This window comes from Orycteropus afer, unplaced genomic scaffold (assembly GCF_000298275.1).
Source record: "Orycteropus afer afer isolate SDZICR_OR568_19922 unplaced genomic scaffold, OryAfe1.0 scaffold00102, whole genome shotgun sequence".
NCBI lineage: Eukaryota > Metazoa > Chordata > Mammalia > Tubulidentata > Orycteropodidae > Orycteropus > Orycteropus afer.
Window position 1 is genome coordinate 3,115,215 of NW_006921689.1, and position 18,487 is coordinate 3,133,701.

The following is an 18,487-nucleotide window of genomic DNA, read 5'->3' on the forward strand; positions in this document are numbered from 1 at the left end:
AATTTAAAAAAATAATAATAAAAAAAATAAATAAATTGTCCAGGAAAACCTTATGAATAAAAGCAGAACATTGTCTGATACAGGACCAGATGATGAGCCCCTCTGGTTGGAAGGCAATCAGAATACTATTGGGGAAGATCTGCCTCCACAGAGTAGAGTTGACCTTAATGACACGGATGGAATAAACCTTTCAGGACTTTCATATGCTAATGTGTCATGACTCAAAATGAGAACAAACAGCTGCAACATCAATTAATAATCAGTGGAATGTACAAAGTATAAACTAGGACAATTTGAAATTGTCAAAAATGAAATTGAATTTTTGAAGATACATATCCTGGACATCAATGAACAGAAGTAGACTTGTATTGGCTGTTTTGGACCAGACAATCATGTGGTCTGCTATGCCAGGAGTGACAAATTGAAGAGGAACAATGTGCCATTCACTACCAAAAAGAGAACATTTAAAGATTTTTCCTGATACAATGCATAGACTACAAGGAAGACCAGCTACTGTGAATATTATTTAAATTTATGCACCAATGAATAATGTCAAAAATGAAAAATTTGACAATTTTACCAATTTATGCAGTCTGAAATTGATCAAATGTTCAATCAAGGTCCATTGATAATTACTGCTGATTGGAATGAGCAAGTTGGAAACAAAGAAGAATCAGTAGATGGAAAATATGGCTATGGTGAAAGAAATGACACCAATAGTAGCATGATAAAATTTTGGAAGACCAACTATCTATTCATTGCAAATACTATTTTTCAACAACACAGAAAAAGACTATGCACATAGACCTCATCAGATTGAATATACAGGATTCAAGTAGACTATTTCTGTGGAAAGACATGATGGAGAAGTTCAGTATTATCACTCAGAACAAGGCCAAAGGACAACTACAGAACAGACCATGAATTGCTAATATTCAGGTTCAAGATGAAACTGAAGAAAATGAAAACAAATCTACAATAACAAAAGTATAATCTTGAGTATATCCTACCTGAATTTAGAAACAATCACAAGAATAGATTTGATGCACTGAACACGAATGACCAAAGACCAGAGGAGTTGCAGGATGACATCAAGAAAATCAAGCATGTATAAAGCAAAGCTCATTAAAAAGACAAGGAATAAAAAAAAAACTAAAATGCATGTCAGAAGACACTGAAACTTGCTCCTGAATGTAGAGTAGATAATGCAAACAGAAAAAATGATGAAAAGAACTGAACAGATTTCAAAGGGCAACTCAAGAAGAAAAAATAAACTGTTACAATGAAATGTCCAAAGGACTGGCATTAGAAAATGAAAAGGAAAGAACACACAAAGCATTTCTCAAACTGAAAGAACTAAAGAAAAAGTTCAAGCCTTTACTTCTAATGCTGAGGGATTCTATGGACAAAATACTGAATTATATGGGAAGTAGCAAAAGGAGAAGGAAGGAATAAACAGAGTTACTATACCATTTCAGAGGTTCAACCATTTCAGAAGGTAGCATAAAATCAAGCACTGAAAGACAAATTCCAAGGTACACTGAAGGTATTGGTGTAAAACAGGGATCCAGGAATTGATAGAATACCAAGTAAGATGCTTCACTGAATAGAGACAATGCTGGAATCATTCATTTGTCTATGTCATAAAATCTGGAAGGCCACTACTTGGCCAAACAACTGGAAGAAATCAATATTTGTACCCATTTTGAAGAATGGTGATCCAAGAGAATGAGGAAATTATCTAACAATGTCATAATTAAACAAAAGTAAAACTTTCTGGGAAATAAATCAAAAATAGTGGCAGCCATTCATAGCTAGGGAACTGCCAGAAATGCAAGCCAGATTCAGAAGAGGATGTGGAATGAGGGATATCATTGCTGATATCAGATGGATCTTGGTTGAAATCGGAAGATATCAGAAAGTGAGTTTTCTTTTTTTTGACTGTGCAAAGGCATTCAACTGTGTGGATCATAAAAAATTGTGTATAACACTGTGAAGAGCAGGAATTCCAGAACACTCAATTGTGCTTGTGCAGGAAACTAAATAGACAGAGGCAGTAGTTCAAACAGTACCAGAGGATGCTGAGTGGTTTAAAATCAGGAAATCTGTGCATCAGAGTTGTATCATTTCATCATACTTATTCGATCCATATGGTGAGCAAAAAATCAGAGAAGCTGGACTATATAAAGAAGAATGTGGCAACAGAATTGGAGGAAGATTCATTTGTGGCCTATGATATGCAGATGATAAGCTTGCTTACTGAAAGAGAAGAGAATTTGAAACACTTAGTGATGGAGATCAAAGACTATACCCTTCAGTATACACTATAACTCAACATAAAGAAAACAAAAATCCTCTCAAATGGACTAATATGCATCACAGCAAATGGTGAAATATTGAAGTTGTTAGTGATTTAATTTTCTTGGATTCACAATCAAAGCTCATGGAAATAACAGTAAAGAAATCAAAGGACATATTGCATTGGGCAAATCTTCTACAAAAAAAACTTTTAAAAATGTAAAAAAAAAAAAAAGATGTTACTTTGAGAACTAAGGTGGACCTGACCCAAGACATGTTATTTTTAATCACTTTATATGCATGTGCATGCTGGTCAATGAATAAACAAAATCAAAGAACAATTAATGCCTTTGAATTATGGTGTTGGCAAAGAATATTGAATATACCATGGACTGTCAGAAGAATGAGCAAATCTCCTTTGGAACAGGTATAGCCAGAATGCTCCTTAGAAGTGAAGATGGTCAGATTTCATGTTATAAGGAGGCACCAGTCCCTGGAGAAGGACAAAATGCTTGGCAAAATAGAGGGTCAGTGAAAAAGTGGAAGACCTTCAACAAGATGGCTCGATGCAGTAGTGACAATAATGGGCTCAAACAGAGCAGCTATTGTGGGAATAGTGCAGGGCTGGGCTGTGTTTTGTTCTGTCATACATAGGGTCACTATGAATCAGAATTGATTCGACAGCCACTAACAAAAACATAAACAACACCACATTAAACACACAAGACAAGCAAAGTTCTGAGTCTGGTAGTAAATATTCCTGTTATTTGTTATTTATTCAGGAGCAAAACATAACCTTTTGAACTCTGAAACACATTTTCAGAGCTCTGGTAGCATAGTGGCTAAGGCATTTGACTGCTAACCAGAAGGCTGGTGGTTCAAACCCACCAGCCACTCCGTAGAAGGAAGATGGGGCAATCTACTTCCGTAGTGATACTGCCTCGGAAACCCAAGGAGGGGTCGCTATTAGTCGGGTCTGACTCGACGGCACATAACAACAACAACAACAACAATCTCCTTGAATAATCAAGAAATCCCTTTCCTACATATACTGCTGCAATCAACAAGGCTAATATTATCTTGTGTAAGCATAATATACCAATGAATTGCCCAACAGATTATAGCTGAAGAAACAGAAGTAGGTCAGTGAAAAGAGAGAAAGCAATCTGTAAAATAAAAGCAGCCATTTCAACTTCACAGAGATCTGAGAAGAGAGGAAAATAAGTCTCTTCATGTATTACCAAGTTTGTGTACTCTCTGAAAACACAATCTGAAAAGAATTTAGATGAAAAGGCACAATCCATATATCATATTAATTTTAAATTAAAAATCATTTTACTCAGAGATTCTTAAATACTTCAATGACATACTCATCTATCAAACTCTATTTAGAACAATACAAATACCAGTTGCTGTTGAGTCTGTTATACCTTATGGCAACCCCAGAATAAAATTGTGCTCTCGGACTTTAAATGGCTGATATTTTGGAAATGTCCAGACTTTTCTTCTTATTTGCCTCTAGGTGCACTTGAACCTCCAACATTTGTTTAGCAGTCAAGTACATTAACTACTTGCACCCTCCAGGACCTTTGGAATGTAATTGTAATTTTAGATAAGCTTTGTTCAGATGTCTATATCTTGGCTTGTCCTACCACATCTTGACAGTATAAGACATAGATATTTTAAAATGGTTTCTCAATATGATAAGCAGACAACATATGTGCGTAATTGAGCACAAGTGCTTGCTGTTGTTGTGTTCCATCTAGTCAATTCCAATTCATAGCAACCCTATAGGGCAGAGTAGAAATCCTAGGTAAATATATTTTCCTAGGCTTTAAGTGTCGGAAGGAAGATGGGGCAATCTACTTCCATAGTGATACTGCCTTGGAAACGCAAGGAGGGGTCACTATGAGTCGGGTCCGCCTCGATGGCACGTAACAACAACAACAACAACAGACTTTAAGGGAGCAAATTGCTAGATCTTTTTTTATCACAGAGCTGCTGGTGAGTTCAAACCTTCAACCTTTTGGTTAGCAGCTGAGGTTTTAACAATGGTGTCACCAGACTCCTTTATATAGCTGTAATCCTATCTATGGAAAAATTGTGATTAAAATCTTAAAAAAAAACACTGCAGATTTATAAAACTATTTTTGACAAAAATGTAATTCAATTGTGCAATTGCTTGCTATACATGTATAATTCAACTACCCTTTTTGACTATCATCTCCATATGGGTAGTATATTTTCTGAGGAATACCTTAATTATTTTATCATTCAGCCATAAAATGCATTAGCTATGATATTTACATTACAAACTAAACTTACTCATACTACATTAACAACTAACCAGATTATGACTCCTATACTATTAAGGTTGATACTTAGCTTGCATAAAGAGATCTTGATTAAGCCCCAAAATAGACATATTCTAATAACTCACATGAAAGAAACTTTACTCCAAATTTTCTAGACACTATGAATCCAGAGGGGGAACAGTAATGTCTTTAGATCTGCCTTGTGTGAAGGAAGTTCTCCTGTCTTTGTTTGTATATGAAAATCTGGTTAGGCAATAAAGAACTGGCATTAAAGAAAGATTTTTAAGAAATGTCCATTATGAATCCTCAACAAATAAGTTAATATTTAAACTGCATTTATTGGAATTATTCATCTTTCCTAGACTAATTTAGCATAAGCTTGTTTTAGGCTGGACTGTGGAATAAAGAGGATTAAGGTAGGGAAAAAAAAAAAAAAAAAAAAACAGTGTGTGACCAATGCTGTAAATAGTTAACACCATCAGCTTTTCTAATATAAAGTAAAATTCAGTGCATACACTTTTCCTCAATAACACTTAGCCTTTGGGCCCCCATGTACACCAAACTTTTCCTCCAAAGTTTCTGCTCTTAGTTTTTTTTTTTTTTTTTCTCTTTTTGTTTTTCTCTGGGGAGTAATATTCAGGAGGAAAAGAATCACTTCAAGTTCCTCTGTGCCATCAGGGAAGACATTGCACTGAACTGTGTTCTGAGACACTAATGTTAAAGAACAAACATTCCAAGAAACCATGTGGAGTTTGCAAAGTATCTCCCACCCTGACTGGAGTACAAGGCTGGAGATGAAAAGCAGTGGAGAAGAATGCTGATGAAGTGATGAGGGCCCGTATCATGAAGGGGCTTACTTGTTAACCCAAGCAATTTGAGTTTCAATCAATAGCTAAAATGGGAACATATTGGAGATTATTATTAAGTGACAACCTGAACAAAGAAAGGGTTTTCAGAAGATTACTTTGTCATTGATATATAGGGTGAATATGAGAAAAGAATTGTCAGAAGATCAGCGAGAACTTTAATTCAAATAAAGATGTGATGATATGAGCACCCGGAAAAAGAATTGATGCATATAGTCTATTACAACACATGCACACTTATCTTGTTGAAGGCAGGATCATACTTTTATATTTATGTTATCTCTGTCCTTTTTTGTCTCAGTTCCACAATTATAGAAGCTGCTTAATGAGAATCCATGACTGACAGTTTATTTTCTAGATCTCTTTCTTCTCACTAGTACATCACTCTCTCCTGATCTGACCTCTATTCTCCCAGTCAACAGAGCGTGAGGCAGTGGCATGTTTCTTTGACTCTTCAATCAATAGGTAGGTGGCTTAGCAAAAATTTATAATGATCATCACCGTCCTTCGTAAATCTGATATTGTCATCCAGACAGATAAGAAGGTGAATAATTTGATCCCAGCTATATTCAGAGCAGTGACATGTTTAAAGATCCCATGTAAATAACAAAATATAACTTTTTGCTTGGGCTCAAAGATTTGCATTTCATGCTACGTAAAGACTGATTTTGGAGCTATAGATCAAATTGTACCTGTATTTTTTTTTCCTCTATATATTTATCAGCAAAAACAAAACAAGACAAATGTAATATTTTCCAGTGACTATACTAGTGTATAAATAGTTGATTGGTGATCTATATTTCAGTATATTATGAGAACTTAAGAGTCAGTCTTTTACAATGTTTGAAATAATAAAAATAATTAATATTTCTATAATATTTACATTGACATACCTTCCCTACTTACCAACCATTTAATAAAAAGTTTATTAGATACATCAAGAAGAAAAGAGTTATTCAACAACATCATCTAATTTAGGAACTAGTGAACCAGATAAAATAAGAAAAAAAATAATGTATTTGGTATCTAAACATAGAATTGCAGATCTCTGTGTGTAGGTCTCAGGGGCTTGTGAGTTAAGAGAAGTAAGAAGCTCTGAGTTGGGACAACTGCTATGTTGGATGGCTTTCAAGACTTGGAGTAAAGTTCTTATTTGCTGCAGGAGGTAGTTTATCAAGCAGATATTTTAGATTTGCTTTCATCATAGCCTGCATGCATGCACAGATGTGCATGCATACTAAGTCAAGAAGTATTGCCAACAATAATTGCCTGGATAAAATAAAATACCACTACTTCTTTGTTACCTAGAGTCTCTTTTATTTGCAGGTTCAGGCTATTCCTTAGGAATAATATATTTTTGACAGCATATTTGAATCCAGTACAATTAGATTTTGGGCAAATACATGGTTTCCAATGGTATATTTTACATTTTTCTTTAAACATGTATAATACAGGGAAAAACACATAACACTACCATGAGTGTAAGGAGATTTGGTCTATATGAATATTTTGTGTTGAATTTACTGCCATCCCTTACCCTTTCCTCTTAGGAACCTACAGACTTTTATATATGAGAGAAGGGCAACTGAAATTTAGATTAGAAAGGAGAACAGATTGGGCCTTTGATTTCAGATGCATTTTTATGGAAATCAGATTTAGGAATAAGGTAGTTGAGTATATGAAAACTGAGCTCTTTTGAACTATTTGGACATCATAACCCTTTGTTAATACCTATGTATCTCTAGAAGTTCACTTAACGTTTGTGAAGGTTACTAAAGAGTAACAACAAACATGTCTATCAGATTCATGTCAGATGGGTGGTTACCTGAAGAAGAACAGATAAAAACAAGTTATGGGATGTTTAAAATTTTTAAAAACAGGAATAGAGTATGTATCAACAAAAATGGTCAAATAAAGCAGTAAGAAAAAGGAGGCTTGCTCAAAGAATAATTCTCCCAGGTTTTCACTATATAGGTTTCTCACTTCCAATGTACAGGTACTGACAAGGACCATCCAAAATTATCCAATTTAGATTTGAAGTCTTCATCTGGCACGTGAATTTATCTAATGACAAAAGTGAGATAATACACCACAGCACCAGCTTTTCATTAACACAATGGGGACTTCTATAAAAAAAAATGGCTAAAAAAACCCCCAGAAAACATTGCTGTCAAGTTGATTCCAACTTATAGCAACACTATAGGACAGAGTAGAACTGCCCCATAAGGTCCTACTTAAATCTTTGCAGAAGTAGACTGTCACATCTTTTTCCTGCAGAACAGCTTGTGGGTTCAAAGTGCTGAACTTTCAGTTAGCACTTAACCCCTGTGCCACCAGGGCTCCTAATAGTGGTTATAAGCATTATCTTTTAATATTATTTTTTTTTACAATGAGCTTCAACCTATTTTTGTAACCCAGACATATATTTGCACTTGTTAGAACAATGTAAATTCTATCAGTTAAGTATATAATATAAATCTCAAACCCATCAGCCACTCCTTGGAAGGAAGATTGCACAATCCACAATCTATTTCCATAGTGATACTGCCTCAGAAACCCAAGAAGGGGTCTCAATGAGACAGATCCTAATTGATAGCAGTGACTTTTTTTGTTTGTTTTTAATGATAAAACATAAATATTTGAGGCTATAATTTATATTCATAAAAATAAAAACTATGGAAAATAATTTATCTCATGAACACTGTAATGTTGGGGTTCAATTTAAGAAATTCAAAAATATGCTAAAATTAAATATGGATCAATTGCTATTTTGTAAATTAAGTCATTTAAAATGAAAAATTTGGGAAGGGGAGGGAAAATATGGGACTAGTTGGATGTCACATGTTGATTTGAGTGAGAGGAGGGATGGTATGGAAAGAGTCTGTGACCAGCATAATGACACTGGGGAAAGGAAGGACACTGAAACATGTACATAAGATATAGACAATGGAAGCAAATACTAGTACATGCACAATGCTGCATTACCACTAACACCAAACATCAGGCTACAAATAAATGCACAGACAAGTGAGAAGATCATGTGCGGGTAGGTGAACAGGAATATCCCCTAGACCAAGGATAGATTTGGCTAAAGATAATCTTACGTATGCACTTGTGCTACAAAATTAGCTACATGCCTTACAGAAGGAACAGAAGACAGAGTTGGAATAACTTTTTAGAGACAACCAAACACCTTGAGAGAGAGAATCAGCAGGCTTGCCAACTCAGGACCATAGTTTTGGGGAACAAAATCTATAAAACCAAACTCATTGCCATCAAGTCAGATCAGACTCATAGCAACCCGTCCTTGGGTTTCCGAGGTGGTATCACTAGTCTCTTAGGGCATGATGCTCAATTGGCACAACATGGCACATGAAAATCTTGTTCTACAACCTACTTTGATGAGTAGTGGCTGGGGTCTTTAAAGTTGTCCAGTGGCCATCAAAGATGCAACTATTGACCTCATCTCGTCTGGAGCAACAAAGAGAGAAGAAAATCAAAGGCATCTGGAAACAATTAGTCCAAGGATAAGATGGACCACAAGGACCTAGCCTTCACAAGCCTGAGACCAGAAGAACAATATGGTGCCTGGCTACCAATGGCAACCACTCAGAAAGGGATCAAAACTGGAGATCCTGGGAGGAAAAATGTGGAATAAAATTTAAAAATACAAAAGTGAGCAGAATTAGTGGTTGGATAGAGACTGGTGGAACCCCTGAGATTATGGCCCTGGTTCAGGCATAGAAATTGACTCACTTCCATGGGTTTTCTCTCAGTTCCACAATAGAAAGACCAACATGCAGAACCTACCCCAGGGTGATGCAAGCACCTAGTCTATGGAGATGCACCCTTTAGATCAATCAGCCATGAGACACCAGAAGGGCAGTATTCACATAAATAGCAAGCTGGACAGAAAGGAATGCATAGTTAAGAAGAAGGGATCAGGGAGGGGGTAGTCACAAGAAGAGGAGGTGAAGAGAATTTTTATGGTTTGGGATGATCATCGGGCTGTGAAATCAAATGTGCATGAACTGTTGAATTTAAAACAAATTTGCACTCAAAACACAATAACAAAAAAGAAAAATAAACAATTTGGGTTAATAATACAAATAGTTATAAAATAGTTTGCTATTTAATGTTTATCTATCTGGAAATATCTATACACAAAAAGTCAGAATTCCAGGGTTTTTTTTTTTTTTTTCCACATAGTATTTTATTGTATTTTTGGTGAAAGTTACACAGCAGAACATGTCCCCCATTCAATAATTTCTACCCATATTATTCAGTAATATTGTTTTTTTGAGAACTTCAAGTGCTGTTCCACATTATTCTCTCTTTCTATGAGGATTCATCTGTTGTGGACCTGACTAGAAGTTTGGTGGTGGTAGCTGGGCACCATCTAACTTTGGTCTCAGGGTATAGGAGATTGTGGTTCCTGAAGATAATTTATCCTATACACTGTTTTTTTCTTTGGGTCTTGGATTTCTTTCTTTCTCTCTATGAGTAGAGATCAATAGTTGATCTTAAACAGTTGCTAGCAGCTTTTAATGCCCCACACACTAATCACCAAATTAGGTTGTAGGATATAAACTTTATGAACTATGTTAAGCCATTTGGTAGAGTTTTCCCATGAGACTATGACCCTAAGTCTTTAAATCAAGAAAATTAATCCCATAAGATGATTATGTCTAAGAAGAATAAGTTTCTGTGATCTGTATTTATTACATATACACACACATGCATACACAGATACATACCTATACCTGTATATATACATATATATATATATATGTCATTGTTATTTCAAAATTATGCATAACATAACCAGGAAGTGAGCTGGTGGCACTTGAGAACACCTAAGGAAGACTAGGAAGCAAGCTGGCAGCAGTTTGGAACAGCTAAGAGTGACTAGGAAGCAAGCCAGTGACAGTTTTGAAAAGCTAAAGGAGACCAGGAAGCGAGCCGGTGGCAGTGTGGAACTGTTAAGGGAGACCAGGAAATGAGTGGAATGGTTTGGAATAACTGGGGGAGACAAATTTGTCTGTCAGTTTGTCACTGTGGTGTCTTGAGTGTTGCTGTGAGGCTGGAGGTTATGCCACCGGCGTTTCAAATCCTGGCAGGGTTACCCATGGTGGACAGGTTTCAGTGGAGCTTCCAGAATAAGACAGAATTGGAGGAAGGAAGTAGTCATCCACTTCTCAAAGAAAGGCCAGTGAAAACCTTATGAACAGCAATGAAACACTGCCTGATACATTACTGGAAAACTTTACACGTAGCCTTAAAACATTGTCCGATATATTGGCAGAAGATGGGCCGCTCAGGTCATAGGGTACTCAAGATATGACTGGGGAAGGGCTGCCTCCTCAGAGTAGAGACAACTTTAATGATGTGGATAAAGTAAAGCATTTGGGACCTCCATTTGCTGATGCAGCAAGACTCAAAATGAGAAAAAACAACCACAAGCATTCATTAGTAATCAGAACACGGAATGTGTGAAGTATGAATCCAGGAAAATCGGAAGTTGTCAAAAATGAAATGGAATGCATAAAGATCGATATCCTAGGCATTAATGAGCTGAAATGGATGGGTTTTAGCCACTTTGAATAAGACAACCAACCATATGATCTACCACACCGGGAATGACAATTAAAGAGGAATGGCATGGCATTCATCACCAAAAAGATGTTTCAAGATCTACCCTGAAGAGCTATGCTGTCAGTGATAGGATTATACCCATAAGTCTACAAGGAAGACCATTTAATATTACTATAACTCATATTTACACACCCACTACTAAAGCCAAAGGTATTGTACCAATGGTACTGAAGGAAGAAGTCGAAGCTGCACTGAAGGAACTGGTGAAGAACAAGGCTCCAGGAATTGACAGAATACCCATTTAGATGTTTCAACAAATGGATGCCACTCAGGAGGTACTCACTTGGCTATGCCAAGAGAGTTGGAAGACAGCTACCTGGCCAGCTGACTGGAAGAGATCCATATTTGTAGACATTGCAAAGAAAGGTGATACCATAGAATGTGGAAATTACCAAACAATATTATTAATATCACACGCCAGTAAAATCATACCGAAGATAATTCAAGAATGATTGTAGCAGTATATTGACAGAGAATGTCCAGAAATCCAAGCTGGATTCAGAAGAGGACGTGGAATGAAGGATATCATTGCCGATGTCAGTTGGATCTTGGCTGCAAGCAAAGAATATCAGAAAGATGTTTACTTGTGTTTTATTGACTGCAAAAGCATTCTATTGTGTGGATCATAACCAATCATGGATAACATTGAGAAGGATTGAAATTCCAGAACACTTAATTATACTCATGAGGAACCTGTACATAATTAAGAGGCTGTTGTTTGAACAGAACAAGGGAATACTGCATGGTTAATCAGGAAGGGAGTACATCAGGGTTGTATCCTTTCACCATACTTACTCAATCTGTATGCTGAGCAAATAATCTGAGAAGCTGGACTAGATGAAGAAGAAGGTGACATCAGGATTGGAGCAAGGCTCATTAACAACCTGTGATATACAGACAGCACAATTTGGCTTGCTGAAAGTGAGGATGACTTGAAGTACTTACTGATGAAGATTTAAGACTACAGTGTGCAGTATAGGTTACCCCTCAATATAAAGAAAACAAATATCCTCACAAATGGTCCAATAAACAGCTTCACAGTGGGTGGTGAAAAGTTTGTAGTTGTCAAAGATTTCATATTACTTGGTTCTACAATCAACACCAATGGAAGCAGCAGTCAAGACATTAGACAACATATTGCATTGGGCAAATCTGCTGCAAAAGGCCTCTTTCAACTGCTGAAGAGCAAATATGTCTCCTTGAAGACTAAGGTGCACCTAACCCAAGCCATGGTATTTTCAATCACTTCATATGCATGTGGGAGCTCTGGGGATGTAGTGCCAAAGGCATTTGACTGCTATCCAGAAGGCTGGAGGTTCAAAAACCCACAGGTCACTCGTTGAAAGGAAGATTGAGTAATCTACTTCTGTAGGGAGAGCAGTGAGTTTGGTTTTTTTGATATCATATGCATGTAAGTGCTAGAAAATTAATAAAATAGATCAAGGAAGAGTTGATGCTTTTGAGTTATGGTATTGGCAAATAATATTGAAAGTACCATGGACTACTCAAAGAACTAACAAATCTGTCCTGGAAGAAGTGCAGCTGGAACGTTCCTTGGAAGCAAGAAGCCAGACTTCATCTTACCTACTTTGGTCACATTGTCAGAACGGACCATTTCCTGGAGAAGGATATCATGCTTAGTAAAGTGGAGGGTCAACAAAAAAGGGGAAGGCCCTCAACAGAATGGATTGACACAGTGGCTGCAATGATGGGCTTACATATAGCAAAGATCATGAGGCTGACACAGGACTGGGCAGTGTTTCATGTTGTTGTACATAGAGTTGCTATGAGTTGAAGATGATGACACCTAACAACATGCATTTACCAAAACATCATTTTTCTTGTGTACAAGTGTATGACATCTGTTACCTTCGTTGAGCTTTGTATACTTCACTCACATCTGGTGTTTCTTTTCCCATCACTATAAATAAAGTGACTACTATCTAGAGAATGAATCCCCCTCTCCCACTCCCACCCTGGTAACCACATCACATTAGTCTCTCTCTATGCCTTGTATATATGCCTATTCTTGTCATTTTATAAAAATGAGATTATGCAATAGTTGTTCTTTTGTGGAATTCTAACTTTTTCAATGTGTTTTTTTTTCGTTGATTTAAAATGACATGAATGTTAACATATAAAAAAAGCAATTCACAATCTCATTTAAAATAGAAATGACATTAAGAGCAGAGGTGAAGTAGCTCTGTTGTATAATAATTATCTTTTGGTCTACAGCACTCTATTATATATCTCAATGAGAGTTTAAAAAATATTATTAGTTTTAAAAGTTATGTTTCTACATTTCAGTCATTCTCAACCCTCCTGCATGTACTTCTGAATCGCTTGTGGAGGTCCTACATGTGGCAATTCTGATAAATCTCTTTAAGTAGCTTTGGAGACCTACTCAGTTTTCTAAACTCTGCAAGCTGTCTGATGTGGAGTTTGGAAAAAGAATTCCAGAAGAGTTTATATACATTGCTTTGGAACATGCAGGTCTCTTATTATTGTGTTTTTTTAAAATGGAAAAAATAAATAGAATACATAATGATTTAAAGGGGAAAAAATAAACTACTTGCATACTGTATACAAAACAATTTTTGTGGTTATTCCAAAAGCTCTAAAATGAAAACCCTAAATACACATGGATTACATTTGAAAGAAGACAAATTCTTCTTAGGAAGTTTGCTTCCTTGTTATCTTTGGAATAAATATATACAAGTATTTGGGGAACTGAGTTGTAGATCATTTTTACTAGTACTATAAATTTATTTGGGAAACAAATGTGTTACAATATTTATTTTGTTTTTCATAAAGAGGCAAAGAGACAGATTGAGTTTCAGAGGTATCTGGGTTTTCCTCATCTGTTTGAAATTGTTATTAGGTGCATACACTTGTGAGATTTTTGTGTGTTTATAAATCCTTTCATCATTGTGAAATGTCATTCTTTATGTCTGGTAATAAATCCTTGTTCCAAAAACTACTTGTTTCATATGTATACTTCCACTTCAGCTTTCTAAAGACTGGTGTTTGCAGATCCTGTCATTTCCCATCTTTTTACTTTTAACCTATCTCTGACTTTATATATAACACGTAGATATGGTATAGTTGAGTCATGCTTTTATCCATGCTATTTCTGATTGATGCAAACACAACCACTGCTGTGGAGTTGGATCGGACTCATAGCGACACCTCCTTGGGTGTCTGAGGTGGTATCATTATGGAAGTAGATTGCCCAACCTTCCTTCTGAGGAGTGGCTGGTGCGTTTGAACCACTAGCCTTCTGGTTAGCAGTCAAGTGCCTTATGCATTATGCCACCACCAGCCACTCCTGGAAAGGAAGGTTGGGCAATCTACTTCCGTAGTGATACTGCCTCAGAAACCCAAGGAGGGGTGGCTATGAGTCGAGTTCAATTTGATGGCAGTGAGTTGTGATTAGAATTTACTTTTTTTGTAAATTTATTGCAATTATCACTATGAGTGGATTTAAGTCTGTGTTTTTTCTTTTAATGTTTTACTCTGTTATTGATTCTTATTAATTCTGTTGAAATGCATATATTATATGATTTTTTAATATTCTTGGATTCTATTTTATCATTGATTCTTTGATTTTTTTTGGTAATTAGATTAATGTTTACATCATGCAAATTGATTTACATTTGCTCAGGGTAACCAGGTTTTGAGAGAAAAAAGGAGAGTTAAAATTGATTACAAAATAAGTAATCAGGGGATAAAACCATTTGTTCAAATCCATTTCCTTAGGCATCTGGAAATATTTTGAATATCTTTTACAAAAAAAATGACTCATTTAATTGGACTTCTGCTGTTTTCAAATTCACATCTTGTATTATTTCCTTACTATAGGAAACTAATACTGTAATTAAAAACATTACTTATTTTACACAGATTTTAAATAGGATAAAATATTATTTTATTACAAGCAAATACAAAGTGATTGCTGGTTTACACTAACATTGCTACTTTTCACATAGGGGAATTCACATGTTTATTAACATAATTTTATCTCTTTTATCCTAAAGGCAAGAAAAATGGTGGATTGGGAAAAAGATCTGGAGATCTAGAAAATCCTATACATAGAAGTAAAATAGTCATAATTATTCAAGACACTTTAAGCAAAACATATAAGGTATGATCCTGGAAAGAATATAATAAGAAATTAAAGTATTCTAAAAACAAAAATAAAATGGCAATCTCTAGAAAAAAAGGCATAAATTCTGCTATAACAGTGGATAGGTATGAAATACCACATGCTTTTAATGTTCCAAATCGTATCAATCTCTTTCCAAACTCAAATAAATAAAAATAGCAGAATTTTCAATGGCAGCCATTACTGTGGCTCTTCCCACTTATAAAGAATGTACAACGGTCCTCAGGCTTTTATTGTTATAGGAAAGTGGGAAAGTGGCTGGGTTGTTGCTTTTAGTACCGTTGCTTCTTCTGCTGTTAAATTTCATATTTGAATGCAGCATGTTTCACCGTTTACTGGGTGAAAATTCTCACCATTTTTGGGACATGCTTATCTCTCCACTAGTCTCTGGGTAATGTACATGATTAACCAGCTGTGCCTGGTTATCTACTTCCCAAAAATCAGCCAGTGAAAACCCTGTGGCATACAGTTCTACTCTGACATACATGGTGTTACCATGACTGGGGATTGACTGAACGGTAATTGGTTTTTGAATTTCTCCACTACCTCCAAGTTGTGCATGGAGACTTTTACTGGAGGTACTGAAGTGGGGGGATTACATATCAGTTATATCAGGTTCCTGCAAGCCAAGTCCTATTCACTGTCTCCAGAACATTAATTCACGTGCGGTTCTGATTTCCACCATCCATAGAATCTCACAATCTCCTTTCCATTCTTCCCCTTAGAGAAATTACTTTGAACGTAAGTTCCTCTCCTTTTACTTCTCAAAGTTTGTACCTTAATTTCTCCTCTTCTCACAAAATACACTCAATTAATTGAAAAGCCTGGGATTTTGAAAATAAGTCCTTTTAACATTCTTCTATAGGTAAATAAATACTTATCTTCAGAATACAAAATGTCATCTTCTCTCTCTAGGTGTTACCTATAATTCTTCCACAACCATGTTGTTGGAGGTGTTGAGTGCCCATCAGTTGAGTCTGACTCATAGCAACTCTATAGGACAGAGTATAACTGCTCCAAAGATTTCCAAGGCTCTTTATGAAGGAGCTCTGGTAGCATAGTGGCTAAAGCACTTGACTGCTAACCAGAAGGCTGGCAGTTCAAACCTACCATCCACTCCTCAGAAGGAAGGTTGGGCAATCCTACTTCTGTAGTGATACTACCTTGGAAACCTAAGGAGGGGTCGCTATGAGTCGGGGCCGACTCGATGACACATAACAACAACACAACAACAGTCTTTATGATGGGGCAATCTACTTCCATAGTGATACTGCCTCAGAAATCCAAGGAGAGGTCACTATGAATTGGGTCTGACTAGACTGCACATAACAACAACAACAACAATCTTTATGTGAGAAGACTACTATGTCTTCTCTCCTGAGAAGTCACTGGTAGGTTTGAATGGACTACAGTACAACTGAATAAACTGTTAATTTAATAACAGATAATTCTGCTATATTAGCTTTCCAGTACATTGCTCTTTTTTATATATTTATTTCTATAGCAAAGGATGTGTTGTTTTCAACAAAGGTAAAATTTAAAGTAACAACACACTGTTACATACTATAGGCATCATGCAAACTAAAAGTGAAAACTACAATGGTACTGCAGGTGTAGAATCTCCAAACCCCATGACAGCAAAATGTTAAACCTAGTGGTCTTCAATATTTTCAAAGTATTGAAACAAGATTGTTATGATGTTAATTCTGGAATAAATGAAATGTACAAGTACACATGGTTTTAAATAAGTGAAATTCAGTTACTCAGACCAACCATAAGATAAAATGAAAAAAAAAAAAAAAACACTCACTGCAGTCGAGTCTATTTGAATCATAGATACCTCCCCTTGGGTTTCTAAGGTAGTATCTCTAAGGAAGTAGATTGCCCAACCTCCCTCCAGAGGAGTGGCTGGTGGGTTTGCTGGCCTTCTGGTTAACATTCAAATGGTACTATGCTACCAGAGTTTTCAGATAAAATGAAGGGCACCACAAAAAGATGAAGCAAAGATGAATTCAAATATATTGATCAATATTTCAAATCAGACAGGTTCCCATATTTGATGATTAAAGAATAAATTCTGCCCTTGTAATACATTAAGAAATTATCTAGTAATCTGAACATTCAATCAACTAATTAAAGATGGCTTTGCAGGTAATTATAATAATCTAATAAATAAATAATGTTAACTTTGAATTGTGTGCAGAATTTCAGATGAAAAGGAGAGATAAAGAGATAAAGGGTTTGGATAATGAGGAGAGATAATAGGAAAACTTATGAGTAGAATAGGACTCACTTATGGAATGGATATGGGAAGGTATAGGTAAATACTTAGGAGGTAGCTGAGCTGATGGCCATATTATCTCAGGTATTTATTTAATGAGGATTCCATATCATGTATTTTCAAATGAAGAAGTTGAAGTCCACAAAATAACTTGACAGGGCCACGATGTTATTACAATAGTGATTCTAAAGTCTATTCTTATAATAATGTGGTACTTGTTGGCTGGACGTGTGAGAGGGGCAGGATGGATGTGAGGAATCTGTTTTGCACTTGTCTGCATTTGAATTTAGAAAAGAGATGTCAGGCTATACTATGAAATGATTTTTTAATGATTCCAATATTTTGGATTTATCTATTCCTAATTATATAATAAATGCAGAACTAACAATTTAAAGTAATAATTTGAGGCCTAAGGAAGAAAATGTGAGATGAAATTAGACTTAATGTCAAAATGGTAATTGACTATTAGATAGAGTGGAGGATTCTGAACTAACAACATCAACAGGGTGGACCTAGTAATAGCCAATTAAGCTGAGTTATGAATACTAGCCTCCAGTTGAGTCTTGTCTGTGAGTAGTAAAACCAGAAGCACGTTAGAATATAAGCTGGTATCATCTTTAGAAGATTTAGTCACTATTTTAGTACAAATTTATGCAAATCATAACTTTCTTTCATCAATGCAGGTCAACAATTTAAGAAAGCATAGCTAAATCTGTCATAAAAATTGCAAATTTAAAACTACAGAAAAAAATTAAATGTCTCTTCATTCTACATTACTTCATTTGAGCATCCAAGAATTTCGATAACTTTCAAAACTTGAGGAGTGAAACCTTCCAGAAATCTATGTTTTGTGAATAATTTATCATATATATATATATATGTATGTTGTTGTTGTCGAGTCGACCCC